The 17,974-nt window shown below is 40.0% G+C and overlaps 1 protein-coding gene and 1 non-coding gene across 2 annotated transcripts in view; one reads left to right on the top strand and one right to left on the bottom strand.

The window, feature by feature from the left end:
- NTN1 (netrin 1) overlaps nucleotides 1-17,974 on the bottom strand; it is a 159,193-nt gene that overhangs the window by 130,183 nt on the left and 11,036 nt on the right. The window lies entirely within an intron of this gene.
- Nucleotides 11,126-11,244, top strand: LOC111738894. Its single transcript, XR_002780027.1, has one exon. It is a non-coding gene; the product is annotated as a 5S ribosomal RNA (ribosomal RNA).

The following is a 17,974-nucleotide window of genomic DNA, read 5'->3' as shown; positions in this document are numbered from 1 at the left end:
TTCATTTACCCTCAAATCCTAAAAGACAAACATTGGGGTGAGGGTGTAAGGAGGTTCCTCATACCTGGGGATCGAAAAATAAAATCAGATCAACTAGTAAAAGAACTTAAAATGGAAAACATCTAGCCTCCTTAGCATGTATTTTCACCCTATTCTTTAAGCTATTTTTTTTTTTTTTGAGTGCCTACCATAGGTCAAGTATCCTTTGTCATCCTTAATCCTCACCAAAATCCCATGAAATAGGTATAATTATCTCCATTTTATGGACAGGAAAAGTGAGACTTTTAATATACAATTCTAGTTCTTAAGACTTGGTTGGCTATCAGGAGCCATTCACAGCCAGGACATTGCATCTTCTTCACACAAATTTCACCGTAATACAGTAAATGATAAACTTTCCACAGGTAACCTGAGTCATTAAGAAGAAGCTATTGTTTAAGAAGGTGGATAAGTATAAAATGCATTTCAGGAAGACTGCTGTTCAGAATGATTAAGATGATATAAATGTTGTTACACTTAAAGGAGCCATGTGCAATTTTCTAGAAGATTTTCTTACATGGGAACTCTCAAACCTGATCTTGGCCGGCCAATGAGCCTGAGCACTGTGGGTCAACAATACCACCTGATGGCTTTATGAAGATAAACTACAATCAGAAGATGAATTATAAAAACAAGAGAGAGCAGCCAAAGTTTTATGAAATGGAAAATACCTGAGGAATCAATGAAAACAGGGAGATGAAAACGAGGTACATTAAGCAGAGTGAGAAGGGGTCACCAAGAAAGAGGCGGACAGGTCAGACTACTGCCCCTGAAAAGCAGATCAGCAGGAAGAGCAAAAGCAAACAAGACAAAGATAACCCTGGGCCATCGCTAGGAAAAAGACTCAAGGGTCACCAGGACTGTGCAATCAACCAGTCATATGTCAAATTGAGGATTAAGCGATGAAATTATTTCAGCCAACATAACTGACTGCTTGTTGTTCACATAGTAAACTCGGTGAGGTCAAGAATGAAAGGTTGTATAACTTGGTTCCAGGCTTCTCTTTGCAAAGTTTGTCCCCCAGAGCCCTAGGGGTTCTTTGCCGGGGATTACAGGGACTGGGGTGGGATGAGGATGATGCACTCCAACCAGCCCGCTTCACCAACTTCTCCTTCAGCTAGAGCAGCTCAACTTTTCCCTGTTTTCCCAACTGAGCTTTCATGTAAGATTTTGTATGAAGAAAGAACCTTGATAAAAAGCACTCGAAAAGCAGGTGGGGCAAGACGGCAAAGCCTATAATATCACACAAGCCTATGATATCTGCTCCACCACTGAGTGGATAGGGCATGCAGCAAGCACACATGCGCAGTGTGTTTTCTTGATTGCTTCTCCAGCTTCTCTTCATCCTTGACACAGGAACCAGTCCCAACTCTTATCAGTTTTTCCTTCAGAGGACGGTTCACTTCTTTCCCATTTCCTTGGCCACAACTCCAGGCATGATTGCCCCCTCTCCTGGTTTGCAGCAAAAACTTTCCCACTGCTGGCAGCCACACACTGCTCACCAGCATGGAGCACATTTTCCTGATGTCACCCATGGCCCAAAGGGTCAAAGTGTCCTCACTGGCCTCAGAGTATCTCAGGGGCACTCCAACCGGCTTACTCATTAACCACGGCCTGGGCCAAGAGGATAGTACTCCCACATCTCATATTGCTGATCGTTTTATTTCTCCCTGGTGTCTCCTGCTCCGACAATGAAGAGAATGTGTCCCAAGTTACATTCCAACTCTCCATGAAGTGCTCCTAGCTCCTCCCTACTGGCCAGTGGGGGTATACTATAGGGCAGAGGGATGTGTGATAGAAACAATTGCTGAGGTGTGAATACACCCAGAGAAATGGGACAGGGCTGCAGACTGGCCTAGGCAGGTGTGATCATCTTGCCTTCACTTTCAGCAGCAGGATTCCCTCCAGCAGCGCTTGATAACTGCTCCTACCAAGTTTGCCCCGGGGAATCGGGGGATCGGAGGCTCGGGGGATCGGAGGCTCGGGGCCTCCCGCTGCTGCTGCCTTGTCCTTATCTCATGGAGTGGAAATCCTTCTTCTGGACTCTGAGCAGAGCCTGGGCAAGCTGGGTTAAGAGCTCACCTGTTTTGAGTGTCACACTCCAGGACCTGGGCACTGTGGCCAAGCAGGGTCACATTCCCAGTGACCTGAGCTAATGGACGGTGTCCTACACCAAAGAGTGCTCTTCCTCTGCCCCAAACTGCCCTAGGCCATCACTCACCACCCCACACTCTCCACCTCAGGCTAAGCAAGCTGTGGTTTGGAGCCATCAGGCCAGATGCCCTAAGTGGCCGGTCTCTCAGATGTCCAGCCCAAGCCCCATCCCTGTATTGTTCACCAGTAGCCAGACAAATCATCAACCTACCTGAAATCCTCCAAGAGCTTTCCATGGTCCTCGGAATGAAATTTAATCTTTTACAGAGCCCACAAAGCCCATGCTGAGGGCAGCCCTCCTGCCTTCCTCTTCCCCTTACCGCCTCCCCCACCTCCCACCTTCCTTCCCACCAGCCTTTTCTTTTCTCTGTTCCTCAAACATGGCGAGCTCCTTCCCCACGTCAGGACCTCTGTATTTGTTCTCAACGTGGAATGGCCTTACCTTCAACATCTGCATGGCTGGCTCCTTCTCCTCATTCTGCTCTCAGCCCAAATGCTACTCCTCAGAGAGGCCTCCCCTGATGCCTGGTCTAACACTGCCCTCTAAGCAAGTTCTGCTCTTCTCTCCCCATTCGTTACTCCTCTAACGCCTGTCTCCTCCACAGCTTCATGAGAGCTGAGACACTGCATGGCCACGGTGGTATCTGCAGCATTCAAATCTCTGCCTAGACACAGTGGGTATTCAGCATCTGACCGTTGGTAGAATGAGTGGATAACTGAATGAATAAATGAATGAGTGAATGAATGAGAAAATAAATAAGTGAACGAGTGGATTGAGTGAATGAAGGAGTGAGTGCTTAAATGAATGCAGCAAGGCAGGCAGAAGTGTCTCAGATGAGGCAGATATCCACTTAGTGGTCCTCAGCTCCACCTGTTGCTCTTTGCCCAGGGAGGGCTGAAACCCAGCAAACTCCAGTCCAGACTCTACTTGCACTCTTGGTACCCATTTAACCCGACCGAGATGCTGCCAAGAGGACATGTGCACTTTATTCGTCTTTTTCATAACAGATAAAACTTTTACACTGTCCATTTAAACCACCATTGTTTGGTCCTCCCCTAAGGAAACTTCAAAACTAAAATTTCTTTCTCCCCTCATTTTGAGGCTTTGTTGTAAAAGAAATGCTCCATTTAGCATTCCTAAAGGGCCATTAGCATCCCAAAGCCCTTGTTGTGCTGCCCGGCTGGAGGCTGTTCCTGAAGAACGGACTGTGGGCCAGGCGAGATCCTCTGGCTGAAATGCGGCCCCTGAAACCCCCACTTGGCATAATCTCCATCCTCACTCGCCAAACTCCATTTGCCCTCTCATTTCAGATATTTAGTGTGTATTCTCATTCTCTGACTCTTATTCTGAAGAATTTCGCTCTCCCCCACTTTCTTTCTGCCTCATGAGGCACCTTTTGATAAATACTGTATGGACGAACTTTTCATTCCAATGAAAGACCCCCTCCACAAGGCAAGATGAATATCCCCTTTATAGAACAAACAGTGGGGTTAATCCCTCCCTCGCCTTCCCCACCCCTTGCTTTGCCTTCCATCCCTGTGTAAAGAGAAAGCAGAAGCCATTTCCCCATGAAGCAGGTGGGACAAACCTGAGCAGGTCTCTTCTGCTTCCATGCTTTAGACAGGACTGAGTAAGTGATTCCTCCTGCAGTTAACATTTCAGCTTGTCAGGGACGTCACTCTGCGTGGCACATTGTTCTAGATAATCGCCCTGCTGCTGAAATTAGCTTGTGAATCAAGACAAAAAAAAAAAAAAAAAGCTTCTGGAAAGGCTAACACAGTTGCTAGGTTCTCTGAGAGAGAGAACCAAGTTCCTGTCTGCCCGAGTCCCCATCAGACCAGATTCTCCCCTCTCATGGGAGCCTCACATCTCCTATATATGGCCTCAAAACTGGATGTTGGGCATCTTACCGGGGATCCCTGCTAAAGGGTGTCCACCTAGCAAAAGCATCTCAGCAGCCATAACAAACATGATGGGCACGTGTGTCCCTGGGGCCACGGCATGCAAGGCAAGATTGGCCTGCTCCACGCTGCACCTAGCTCACATTCCACCTTCATAAGCGCCAGTGAAGGAAGGCAAAATGCTCCCTTTTCACCCACGAAGTACTAAACCCAAGCCATTTGCCTGACATTCGTACAGCTGGTTATTTCATTTAGCTGAATGGACTTTCTTAATGTCTGGTAGATACTCTCTGAATAGGCTGTTCCAGGAGCAAGAGACTGAAGAGAACTTTATTTTTTTGAAATACTTTTCACTGATGTATTTATCCACAGTATATTTATTAAGCACCTGCTATGTGCCACAGTATATTTATTAAGCACCTGGTATGTGCCACAGTATATTTATTAAGCACCTAGCACCTGCTAGGCCCTGAGGACACAAACATAATATCTAGAGGCCAGTCCTAGGGAGATGCATCTTGCTGGGGAGGGACGTAGGTGGACTTAGGAAACAAAGCATTTCAGAAGTTCTACAGCTATTGCCCACAGAGGGCCTCCATTCAATAGGGCGGTGCTGTAGGACTTCATGTGCTAGACAGGCAAGAGGATGCCGCTAGTTTCTTAATGATTAATTTATAATAAAGTAACCTTTGGTCCAGTCTTTCACAGACAGCTCTTCCAAACCCCACTGAGGCATACAGCAGCAGCAGGAAGGGCCACTTCCTTTCACTATCCTCCAGGTACTGGAAGAAAGGGGGCTGGTCTGGGAGAAGTGTTTAGGACGAGGTTCAACAAATTCTTTCAGTAAAAGGCCAGATAATAACTATTTTAGGCTTTGCAGGCTACAGGGTCTCTGTTGCAACTACTCAACTCTGCTGTTATAGGGAAAGCAGTCACAGACAGTCCATAAACAAATGGGCATGGCTGTGTTCCAATAGGAATTTATTTACAACACAGGCAACAGTCAGAAATTGGCCCACAGGCTGTAGTTTGCCAATTACATGGTCCAGTTCAGCACTGAGAAAGAATCAACCCTGGGCCTGGGTCTTCATTAATTTAATGAACTGAAATAATAATCCACATAATAATGGCAAACTCAGTTAAGTGACAAATTTCCTGAAACCAATGCAATTGCTAAAGCAGTTAGTGAGGGCCTACGATGTATCAGAGCTGTGACAGGGACAGAGATGAGGAGGATGAAGGCTCTCTAGTCAGGACAGCATTGTGTGCCCGTGATGAACGAGGCACAATTTTGTTTTGATATATAAGTGGTAGCATACTCTGTATATCATGGAGTTTTGTCCATGGGTACACATATAGAATTATGATTTTTACCTGTAGCATTAAATTCTAGGGTGTGAATACCCTATTTAGCCATTTCCTTATTGGTAGATATTTAGGCTGTACTCTCTGGGTGGGTGTGTGTGTGTGTGTGTGTGTGTGTGTGTGTGTGTAATAAATCTATAGAAACCATAAACAGTAAAGGTAATGGAAACAGATCCATCTAGATCTCTATAACTCTGGACAAACACACTCGCACATGCCTTTTTGTGCACGTGTGTGTTTCTTTAGGGTTAGCACTGAGAGGTGGAATTGCTGAGTCATGGGGATGGCACGTTTTAAATGCCCTCAGTCATTCCAAGGTTCTAGGGCTGTGCCTTTAACTCTGGCTCACATTCTTGTGTCCCTTTTGTCATACAGGCGACCCAAGTGACAGAACATGGAGGGGCCTATGTAAAAACACAACTGAAAAACTACCTAAAGTACCTGGCCCAATGGGAAGCCAACACTATCTGCTTTTTTTTTTTTTAAAGTGGCCAAAAAGTACAAACTTCCAGTTATAAGAGAAATAAAACATGACGACTAAACACTGCTGTATGGTATATAGTTGTTAAGAAAGCATATTCTAAGAATTCTCATCGTAAGGAGAATTTTTTTTCTTTTCTGTTTATTGTATCTATATGAGATGATGGATGCTAACTAAACCTATTGCGACACTCATTTCACAATACTATATATAAATCAAACCATCATGCTGTACACCTTAAACTTATATAGTAACGTATATCAATTACTGCTCAATAACACTGGAAAAACAAATTAATTAAATAATCAATTAAGAACCAACCCCTAGGCCCACACGCTACAAAGCGGGGAGGAGTTAGAAGTGAAGGCATGTGGAAGCACCACCACCTTTAGGCCTGTCGCCCAGTCTCAGCTGTCAGCAGAAAAAACGCCGTGGGGGAAATTGGCTCTTATTTAACTCTAATTAATTTGGACCCAGGGTCAACAATTAGAGCAGGCCCAGAGGAGAGCTCTACGGTAGGTTCCTGGCATTCCTGGAGTGGGGGCAGGAGAACATCCAGGATGCTCTGGCCTGTCGGTGAGCACCAAGGACTTGGATTTCTGAATTCAAATGCCAAGCCAGACCTGGCACTGGCCAGGTTGAGACTTTCTTTGTGTCTGAAAACTCTTTTTGTTTGAAGTTGGTGTAACTTTAAGCAGCCTGCCAAGGAGAGCCTGTGAGAAAGCTCCCAAGCCAGGCTGCATTCCCCATCTCAACCTCAGTCAAATCTCCCTCTCCCACGATGCACCTTTTCTCAGCTGCCAGGCCAGGGGGCTTACATGGCTCCTGGCCAGCCCAAAACAGCCCAGCCCAGAGGACTGATTCTCTCTCTCCAAGGCAAAAGAATAACTCTGAGCACATGAACTGCTGGGGAGGGCTGGCATTTCCTGAGCACCTGATATATGCAGACACTGCACTCAGCATTTTACATACACCATTTCATTTAAGCCTCCAACAACCCTAGGACGTAGCCATGATTAAAATCCCATTCCACAGATGACAAACAGGCTGAGAGGCTCAAGGTCTAGCTGTAGGTGATGGAGCTAGGTGTCCAGCTAAGGCTTGTCTGATTCCAAAACCAGAGATCTTTCTACAACACCAGTGGTTTTCAAACTGGGAATTCTAACACTCTAGGATAGTAATTTCTTTTTAATTTTTCAATTTGAAATAATTCTAGATTTAGAAAAAAGTTTTAAAATGGTGCAAATAATTCCTGCATACCCTTCACCCAGCTTCCCCAAAAGTTTTTATCTTACATACCAATCCCACAGTTATCAAAATGAGGAAACTGAAAGCTACAAACCTTACTGAGATTTTGCCAACTGTCCCACTAATGTCTTTTTCTGGTCCGGGACGGCTCCGATCCAGAATCGAACATTGCATTTAGGTTTCACGTCTCCTTCGTCTCCTCTAGTCTGTGACAGTCCCTCCGTCTTTCTTCGTCTTTAATGACCTTGATACTGACCAGTTATTCTGCAGAATATCTCTTGCAGTTTTTTCATGATTAAATTCAGGTTATATGTTTTTAGTGGGATCCCACAGAAGCAGTGTTGAATCCTCCTCAGTGCACCCTATGAGGTGGCACCTGATGCCAGTGTATCCCATTACTGGTTATATTAGTTCTAATCACTTGGTTAAGATGATATCTGCCTGGTTTCTTCACTGTAAAGTTGTTAGCTTTCCTTTTGAAATTGTGGGGAGATACTCAGACACTTCGTAAATTTTCTATTTCTCATCACACTTTTACCTACTAACTTTAGCAGACATTGCAATCCTCTAAACAACTAGTATTGAGAATTTTTTTTCCAAATAGTGCTTTTCTATTTCCATTATTCTTTTTACATTTACATGAGCATCTTCCACTCTCCATGTTGTTTTAAAGTTATAATTCACATATCACATAATTTACCCTTTAAAATTGTGGATGAAAAAGGGGCTGCATACTAAACCTGACAAGCTCAGGGGAGGCCTGCATGGTGGGCCTTACAAACTCAGAGACTGAAATTAACCACATAAGATGGTCTGAACATAAAAATTCCTAACTAAAAATGGGTCATGGCGGTAGTCACGTCCTAGGACTGTAGTTTCCTTGACAAAGGTCAATCTTTACCTTAAGTGAGCCTGTCTATTGTCTTTTTGCTTGTAAGATAACATACTCTTGGAATGTCAGAGTAATCTCCTTGTCCAGACCCCTCAGGGCACAACCACCCCACCACAGCACAAGACCACAGAACCCCTCGTTGTTATCTTGTTCCTCGAATACCATTTCTATGTGCTGTAAGTGTTGATTATTAACTATCCTGTACCCACCAATGTAAATGAAGTGTGTCTCTCCATCTTACTTTTTATCCAGTCCCAGAGATGTCCCCGCTTTGCTTTCTTCCACCCCCTTAATCTACCACCAATGGATTTCATGGAACCCTCCTTACATCTCCTCTTTTGACACTAATGTATAAAATAAGCTGCAAAAAACTGCCATTCTCCAAAGTATCTTCTCAATCTGTCGAAATTTTGTTTCCCAGCAAATTGTCGTCAGTTTGGCTCAAATAAACTCATAAAAGTTCTCTACAGGTTTGGACGTTTATGTCGACAAAAGTGTACAATTCCATGGTTTTTAGTATGTTTACCCAGTTGTCCATCAACAATGCCTAATTCCAGAACATTTTCACCATCTCAAAAAGAAACTCTACACCCATTAAATAGGCACTCCCCATTCACCCCTCTCTTCAGTCCCTGGCAACCACTAATCGGTTTCTTATATGGATTTGCCTATTCTGGACATTTCATATGAGTAGAACCATACAGTATGCAGTCTTCTGTGACTGGCTTTCAATTATAAATTTTTCAAGACATACCCATGTTTAAAAGCATGTATCAGTACTCCATTCCTTTATAAGGCTGAATAATATTCCACTCTGTGGATGTACCAAACTTCATTAGTTGATAGCTATTTGGGTTGTTTCTACTTTTTGGCTATTAAGAATAATACTGACATGGACATTTGTGTATAGGTTTTTATGTGGATAAAAACCTTGAGTTTTTATTTTCATTTTCTTTTCTCTTGAGTATATACCAGCAGTTTTGCTGGGTCATATTGAAACTCTATATTTAAACTTTGTGAGGAACTATTTCCTAAAGCACTACACCACTTTACATTCTCACCAGCAATGTACTCATGAAGGTTCCAATTTCTCCACATTCTTTTTGACACTCGTTATTATCTATATTGTGATTATAGTCGTCCTAGTGGGCATAAAGTGGTATCTCATTATGATATTACTTTACATTTCTCTGATGACTAATGAAATTGACATTTTTCCGTGTGTGCTTATTGGCCATTTGTATGTCTTCTTTGGAGAAATGTCTACTCAAGTCCTTTGCCTATTCTTATATTGGGTTGTCTTTTTGTTGTTGAGTTGTAAGATTTCTTTTTATGTTTTTATATATTCTGGACCCTTATCGGATATATGATATATAAATGTTTTTCCCCATTCTGTGGATTGTTTTTTCATTTCCTTGATAGTGTCCTTTGAAGCACAAATTTTAAATTTTGATGAAGTCTAATTTATCTGTTTTTCATTTGGTTCCACAGAAGATTTTGGTGTAGATTTTCTACGGACAGCTCTATAAGAAATACTTCAAGAGTTTGATCAAGATGCTAGAAGTTACACTTTTAAAATTTATTACCATAAAGTTGTTCGTCATATTATCTATTTTTTTAGTCTCTGCCAGATCTCAAGTTATGTCTCTTTTTCATTCCTAATGCTGTTTATTTGTGCTTTTTCTTCTCTCTTCCTGACCAGCCTTTCCAGATATTTGTTTATTAGTCTTTCCAAACAACCAGCTTTTGGCTTTAGTTAATCCTCTCTGTTGAATATTTATTTCCTAGTTCATTGACTTTTGCTCTTATTTTTATTCCCCCCCCACCACCACTTTTTTCTGGATTATTCCATTAATTTTTTCTAACTTCTTAAATTAGATACTTAGCTCGTTAATTTTCAGCCCCTCTCATTGTTCTGGTATCCTGTGAAACACATGCCTCTCTTTAGTATCCCCTCTTTCTTCCATGCATTTAATAATCTTGGCAGAAGAATGAGGAGAAATAGAGGCAGGCATGGAGCTGAGTAACCTGCCTGTTCTATAAGAAGCCACCTATGGAAATGATCTTTCAGAGAGCTGAGAGCTCCTGGCGGGTGGTGGTAGCATATTCCAGAGCCAGATGAAGCCATTAGGGGTCAAATTTCACACAGGAGGTGGCACACTATATCAGTAAGTTCTTGTGGCCTCACCATCTTGTCCTTGCAGACTGAATTCTATTTCAGCAAATCTCCTTTGCCATGCCAAAAGGCAATGAGGCAGATGCTCATGTAAGGGAAGGAATGAGCCAAAGCAATAAACTTAGGCTCCCCCCTCCCCCAGCTGTCGGCTCAAACTGCTCACAATTCAGCTAGGAGTCCTTTTCTTTGCTCCTAATACTTGTTCCCAGTTAATTCCCTCCCTGGCACCACTTGGTAGGGAACCCCAAAACCATCATCATGGAATGCGAATGCTGGAAGGGACTGAGAAATCATCTGTCCAACCCCCTCTTTCACCAAGGAGGAGACCAAGGACCAAAAGATATCCATTCAAGTTCATGATACAGTGACTAATTTTTTCTGACATCAGTATAAACAATTAGCTTGTCCTATTTAATGCATTCTGCTTTGAATGTTACACTTCAGATATTATTTTGTGACCCCTACTTTTTATGGTGTTCATTTGCCTTATATGCTTTTGCACATCTCTTAATTTTGAAAATACTGGATGACTTGGTCACTTAATTTGTTAAATACTGTGAGAGTCTCCCATTAATATTGTGTTTTTGCTCCAAGAAGGCAAAACTAAAAATAAGGAGATAGAGTATCTGAAGACTGTAGTTAATAAGATTGATTTAATAAATATATTGATGTCTATATCCTAAAAACAGAATTCTCTATCAGTTCCCATGGAATAGCAACAAAAGTGATCTTACATATACACATAAGATTATTTTTTAAAAAGCTGTACCAGCTGCAATATAATAAAATTGGAAATTAATAACAAAATCTAACTCTAGGAGCAAAAAGAATATCAATGATGCACTCATTTTAAAAACAGTGACAATATGTCTACAGCCATGCCACCCTAAAAACACCCAATCCCGTCTGATCTCAGAAGCTAAGCAGGGTCGGGCCTGGTTAGTACTTGGATGGGCGACCACCTAGGAAGACCAGGTGCTGTAGGCGTAAAAAAAAATTTAAAAAATTAGATAAATAAATAAATAAATAAAAATTAAAACAGTGACAATGAGAGCAAATGCAAATCAAAACTAATGGGAAGTAGTCAAAGCTACTCTAGAAAGGAAGAGTCAGTGTCTGAAATGGCATTATTGTTAAACAGGGATAAGAAAACGATGGTATTAGTTGAACTGAGCATTCAACTAAAAATATTAGGAAGATCACAAAAGCCTAAATAAGAAATTAATAAAGATAAAACAGAAATTAGAAAATGAGAAACAGTGAAAAAAATGTTCAAAAATAAGTGACAAGCTAAAATAGTAAATAAGAGCCCCAGCTCTGGGAGCAGACAGATCTCTTGAATTACAGCCCTGGGCTTTATAGCTGTGTGACATCAGGCAAGTTAAATTTCTAAACTTCTCAAACACCTGTAAAATGGGAATAATAGTATTCAACTCACAGAGTTATAAAGATTTTAAAATTTAGTGCACACAAAGTAGTTAGCACAGTGCTTGGTATACATTGAGTGGTCAATAGATATTATCAGGTGTTATTATCAGGTGTTATTATCATTACTTTCAAAAATGTCAAGAAAACAAACAAATCTAGAAAATAAATATTCGCTGTTAGAAATCAGAAAAGTGATAGAGCTACATATGGAGATTTTTTAAAACATTTTTAGTGATTATTATATACAACTATGCTTAAAAAATGAAAATCTGGATAAATGATTATTTTCTTGGAAAAGAAATTACCAGGTTTGACTCAAAAAGCAGTTGAAAAATTCCTGAATAAACATACAAGCATGGAAGAAATTGAAATGGTTATCAAATAACTATTTTCAAAAATGGCGCAGGGCCCAGATAGGCTAATTCTAGCAAATCTTCAAGGAACCAATATTTCTCATGCTATTTAAATTATTCCAGAGCATAGAAAAGAATGGAAACTTCTCACTTCATTTTGTAAGGTTAGAACAGCCCTGATACAAAAGGTAATATGAAGAGAAAAAAAAAAAATCTCACTTTTCAATAGACATGAAAATCAAAAACAAAATATTAGCAAAGAATAATATATCACTAAACAGACTTTATTCCAAGAATGCTAGTATAGTTTAAACTTAGAAAATCACAAAACCACAATGAGATACCACTTCATACCCACCAGTATGGCTATAATCAAAAAGACAGAGAATAAGTACTGACGAGGATATGGAGAAATTGGAATCCTCTTATGTTGCCAGTGGGAATGTAAAATGGTGCAGCTGTGCTGGAAAACAGTCTGGCAGTTCCTCAAAGGTTAAACATAGAGTTACCATATGACCCAGCAATTCCACTCCCAGGTATAAATCCAAGAGAAATAAAAACACATAACCACACAAAAACCTGTACATCAATGTTTGTAGGAGCCAAAAAGTGGAAAATGTCCACCGACTGATGAATAAATAAATGAAATGTGGCATATTCATACCATGGAATATTATTTAGCCATACAAAGAATGAAGTACTGACATGTGCTGTAATATGGATGAACCATGAAAACATTAAGCTAAGTGAAAGAAATCAGTCACAAAAGGCCACATATTGTATGATTCTATTTATAGAAAATGTCCATAATAGGCAAATCCATGGACATCGAAAGTAGATTAGTGGTTGCCTAGAGCTTGGGTGGTGGTTCGAGGGAGGGAATGGGAAGGGACTACTAATGAGTACAAGGCTTCTTTTAGAGATGAGAAAAATGTTTTGGGATTAATTTTAGTGATGGTTGTACCCTTCTGAACATTACAGAAACCACTGAATTGCACACTTTAAATGGGTTAATTTTATGCTTTGTGAATTATATTTCAACAAAACTATTTAAAAATTTAGGAAATCAATTCACAATATTAATAGTCAATGAAAAAGTACCATATGATCATTTTGATTGATATCCAAAGGATTAACATTCCACACAGTCTTGATTTAAAACATCAAAAACAAAAGGATACCTCCCATTAAACCAGGAATGGAGGTCACTCCACTAAGCACAGTAAAGAGTATCTATCTGACACTAGTAACCAACAACATACTTAATGATGAGACTACTGAACATTCTCGCTCAAGTCGGGATCAACACCAGGGTTTATCTTACCATTGTTATAACCATTACTCTGAAGTTCTATCCAATGCAGTAAGCCAAGAAAAATAAAAGTACAAATAATGAAAAAGAAGATCTAAAATAGTCATGATCTGCGGATTACAGCGGAACGTGGAAAAGTCCGAGAAAAGAGAATTATCTGAAACACTATGAGAATTAAAAGAGTTCAGTAAAGTTGTAAGTTACAAAGTACATAAAAATCAACAGCTTTCCTACATGTCAGGAATATCCAGTTAAAAATAAAATGAGAAGAAAAAACATCCTTTTCATAATAGTAATCAAAATTATAAATACACAAAAATAATTTTTTAAGTGTGAGCCTAATATAAAGAAACCTATATACTCTGCAAAGGGGATAAAAGAAGACATGAATAAATGGAAATGTTCAATGCTTCTGGATTGTAAGACTTAAAATTGTATAAACCTATTGGAATAGCTAAAATTAAAAAGACCGACCTTATCAAATGCTGGCGAGAAACTGGAATTGGAGAAACCGGAACTTTCATACACTGCTGGTATGAATGTAAAGTGGTTCAAACACCATATCATCAGTCATTCCATTCTTAGGTATTGACCCAAGAGAGATAAAAGCATATGTCCATGTAAAAACATATATGGAAATGTTCATAGCTGCTTTATCTGTAATAGCCAAAAACTGGAAGCAACCTAAATGCCCATAAGCAGGTGAGTGGGTAAATTGTGGTATATCCATTCAATGAAATACTACCAGCAATAAAAAGGAATGAACTGTTGACACACATAACATCATGAATGACTCTCAAAATAATCATGCAAACTGAAAGAAACCAGACAAAAAACACTATATACTATATGATTCCATTTATGTAAAAAACCTAGAAAAGGCAAACTAGTACAAAACGACAAAAAGTGCAATGGTGGAAAAGGGCAGGAGGTGGGGGAGGAATTACCAAGAAGCATTAGAAAACATTTGGGGCTGATGGATATGTTCTTTATTTTTATTGTGGCGATGGTGTCATAGGTATATACATAGGTCAAACTTACCAAATAACACTCTAAATATGTGCAATTTACTGAATTTCAATTATACCTCAATAAGATAGTTTTTAAAAATTATCTGGAAGAACCAAAGAGAAACAAACTATCTGTGATTTTTATCCACACTTACATCCTACCCTTTTGATATCTTAACAATCATAATGGAAACATTTAAATAATCAAACCATTAAGCAAGACAGTTGTATTGATACAATTACAATCCAAAAAGTGTAAGATTATCAATGATCACCGAGTTTATTTTAACAATACTGCCATCAAATTACCAATGGTATTTGTACTGAAACTTGACAAACTTATCTATAGCCTATGAATAAATAAATATTGCAAAGAGAACAAGTGAAAAAGAACCAATGAAAAGGAATAAATGAGTAAATACTGAGCCCACCAGATTTTGACGTACAGTATCCAAACAGATAAGAAATAGCAAGAAAATAGATGAGGGAAAGAAAATGAAATTACAGAAAAAAGATCCAAGTTTATATAATACTTAAGCATTTAATATATGTGGCATCTCAAATCAGCGAGAATAATTTTTTTTCAATAACTGTCATTGAATAAGAGGCTAAATATTTAATGAAAACAATGGAGATCCTTACCTCACACCATACGTCACAATTAATTCCAGATGGATGAAATATTAAAATATATGACTTTGAGTTCTGGCAACAAGGTGGACTGAGCTAATGCAGAACCCCCATTACTACAAACATCTAAAAATAGTAGATGAAATGTAATTTTAAAAAATAGTTAATGTGTAGCAGCTCTCACAATAAATAAAAGGAAATCTCCAGGTGCTAAGGAAAATAATCTGAAAGCCAAAGTATTAAAAGAAACATTGAGGCCATAGTGATCATGATGTGTGAATGAGTGGGGAGGAGAGGCAGGGAGGAGATAAGGGGAAAGAAATATTGGCTGATCTGGAAATAAATCTTAATGGCTATGAGTTTAGGTTTTAGTACCCACACACAAACATAAGATGAGGCCTTGGTTCTGACAAGGCCAGGAGTTAGAAATGAGACCCTGCATTCTTTTATTTAACAAATATTTCATGAGCATTTACTATATGCCAGGCCTCCTGTGAAGAAAACAGACAAAAATTCCTCCTCTCACATAAATTTACATTCTAATAAGTGTTAGAATGGAACAAGTGAGAGGATGGGAAGACCGTTAATAAACATAACAAGTAAAAATTAAATAGTATGTTAGGTGATAAGTATTACAGGGTAAAAAGAAAATAGAGCATGATAAAGGTGATCATGAGTGTGACTATATATATAAATATATCTGTGTGTGTGTGGTGTGTCTGTGTGTGTGTGGTGTGTCTGTGTGTGTGTGGTGTGTCTGTGTGTGTGTGACTGTGAAAGAGAGAGAGAGAAAGAGAGACAGACAGAGACAGATGAGGAAGCTGTTTAAGGATATTTTTAAATAGGATAGTCAAGGCAGGCTGCACTGAGAAATGACAACTGATCAAAGACTTAAAGGAGCTGAGGAAGCCATCTATTCTGATATCTGGGCAGAAAGAACTACCGGTAAGAACAGGCTGTGGAGTTGGAGGACAAGGGTAGAGGCAAGGAGCCCAGTCAGGAAGCTGTAGCAGTAATCCAGGTAACAAAAAGCCTAGACCTCCAAACGTACCCTCAGTGACAGGGAGACTAAAAATCTTTGTCCATCAACCTAAGGTGACAGCAAAAGTTTAGCTCTATTCAAAACTCTTGAGTAAAGGAAGAAAAAGTCTTCAGCAAGAAAATGAAACCTCAGACCTGCTGGAGCTTAGAGGCAAATGCATACTCCTCATTTGATACAAGAATTTCAAGATGATTAATAAATGGGAAAATCAGTCCCAAGCCAATGGTAACTCTAATACCATAGATTTTGTTTTGCTGGTTCTTGAACTTCATATAAATGAAGTCATAGTGTATGTTCTCTTTAATACCTGGCTTCTTTTGCTCACCATTATTTCCTTGTAAAGAATCTTAAACATAACTTATTCTATAATCTTTTTGATGGATGATCTCAGCTTTTTTGGAGACTGATCCTCCTGCTTATTTCAAGTGCAAAATCAAATGCAAAATCACTTGATAGAAACATCAGAACTACGACCAGTGGGATTTCCACAACATCCCAAATAAAGATAAGCTCATAGTCACACAGTACAAAACACACAAAGAAATCACTGACCATGAGTGAAGGTCAGCAGACAAAATAAGCAGGAGGATCAGTCCCCAAAAAAGCTGAGATCATCCATCAAAAAGGCTATAGGATAAGATATGTTTAAGATTCTTTACAAGGAAATAATGGTGAGCAAAAGAAGCCAGGTATTAAAGAGAACATACACTATGACTTCATTTATATGAAGTTCAAGAACCAGCAAAATAAAATCTATGGTGTTAGAAGTGAAAATGGCACAGTTACAGTGGAGGAAGGACATAAGGGGGCCTTATGGAAATGTTTTATTTCTTGATGACTGAGCTAGTTAACAGATGAGTGAACTTTATGAGCATCCATCCAGCTGAACATGCATTATCTAAAGAGAGAAGACCGGCTGGCTGACATGCCAGAGGGCAATGAAGGAACAGGTCCCATGTCTTCCCCTCCCTGAATGGCAGAGCTGATGAGTGAGAGGTGAGGAGATTCCCAGTAGTCCTGGAAGGCAGGCCTAAGTGAGGTCCCCCAATCAGAGCCTGAGCAGACTTTTGAGAGAACCTCAATGGAATAGAGCGGGTAGGACATATGTCATTCACGTCGTAGAACTGCTTCTAGTTGAGATGGGCCTGGAGGGGACTGGGTAATGAGACTAGAAAAGTCCTCAGGAAGGAGGCACGTTCCCCTGGAACACAGAATATCAGAGCTGAAGGTGGTCTTCGTGGCCCGGCTCCTCATTTTACAGGAAAGAAAAATGAGGCACACAGAAGTAAAAGAACTTTCCCAAAGTCACCTCTGCCCGCCCCCACCCCCAGTATTAACAGTTTTCTTTGACAGGGCATATACCGATTAAAGGTGAGAGGCAACCAGGTACCGTGGTGAAAAAGGAAGACTTCAGGGCCGCACTGCGTAGATTCTAATTCCAACTCCACAACTTGCTAGCTAGCAGTGTGACTTCAGGCAAGTTATGTATCCTCCATGTACCCCTATTTCTTCACCTGTAAAATGGTGTACAAATCTTTCTACAAAATGCATAACCAATGTATAACCATTATCTACTACAGCTGAACAAATATCTATCCTAGGATCCAGTGATTCCACTTCTAGATACATACCCAACAGAAGTGCATCCATATGAGCATCAAAAGACATGGACAAGTATGGCCACAGCAGCATTATTTTTAATAGCTAAAATCTGCAAATGACCCAAATGGAACAGATAAATAAATGTATGCATGTACATGACAAAATACTATAAAGCCATGAAAACTAATTAAAATATGACTACCCATGGATAGATACCACAAATGTACTACTGAGCAAAAGAAGCCAGATCACAATCCAATTTAAAGTTCAAAAACAGTCAAAACCAATGTATGGTGGGTAGGGGGTGTGGTGACTAGAAGGGGGCACAGGGCAGCTTCTG

The sequence above is a fragment of the Pteropus vampyrus genome, unplaced genomic scaffold (assembly GCF_000151845.1).
Source record: "Pteropus vampyrus isolate Shadow unplaced genomic scaffold, Pvam_2.0 Scaffold44, whole genome shotgun sequence".
Classification (NCBI taxonomy): domain Eukaryota; kingdom Metazoa; phylum Chordata; class Mammalia; order Chiroptera; family Pteropodidae; genus Pteropus; species Pteropus vampyrus.
The sequence above is the reverse complement of the archived record's forward strand: the minus strand, read 5'-3'. Positions and strand labels throughout refer to the sequence as shown.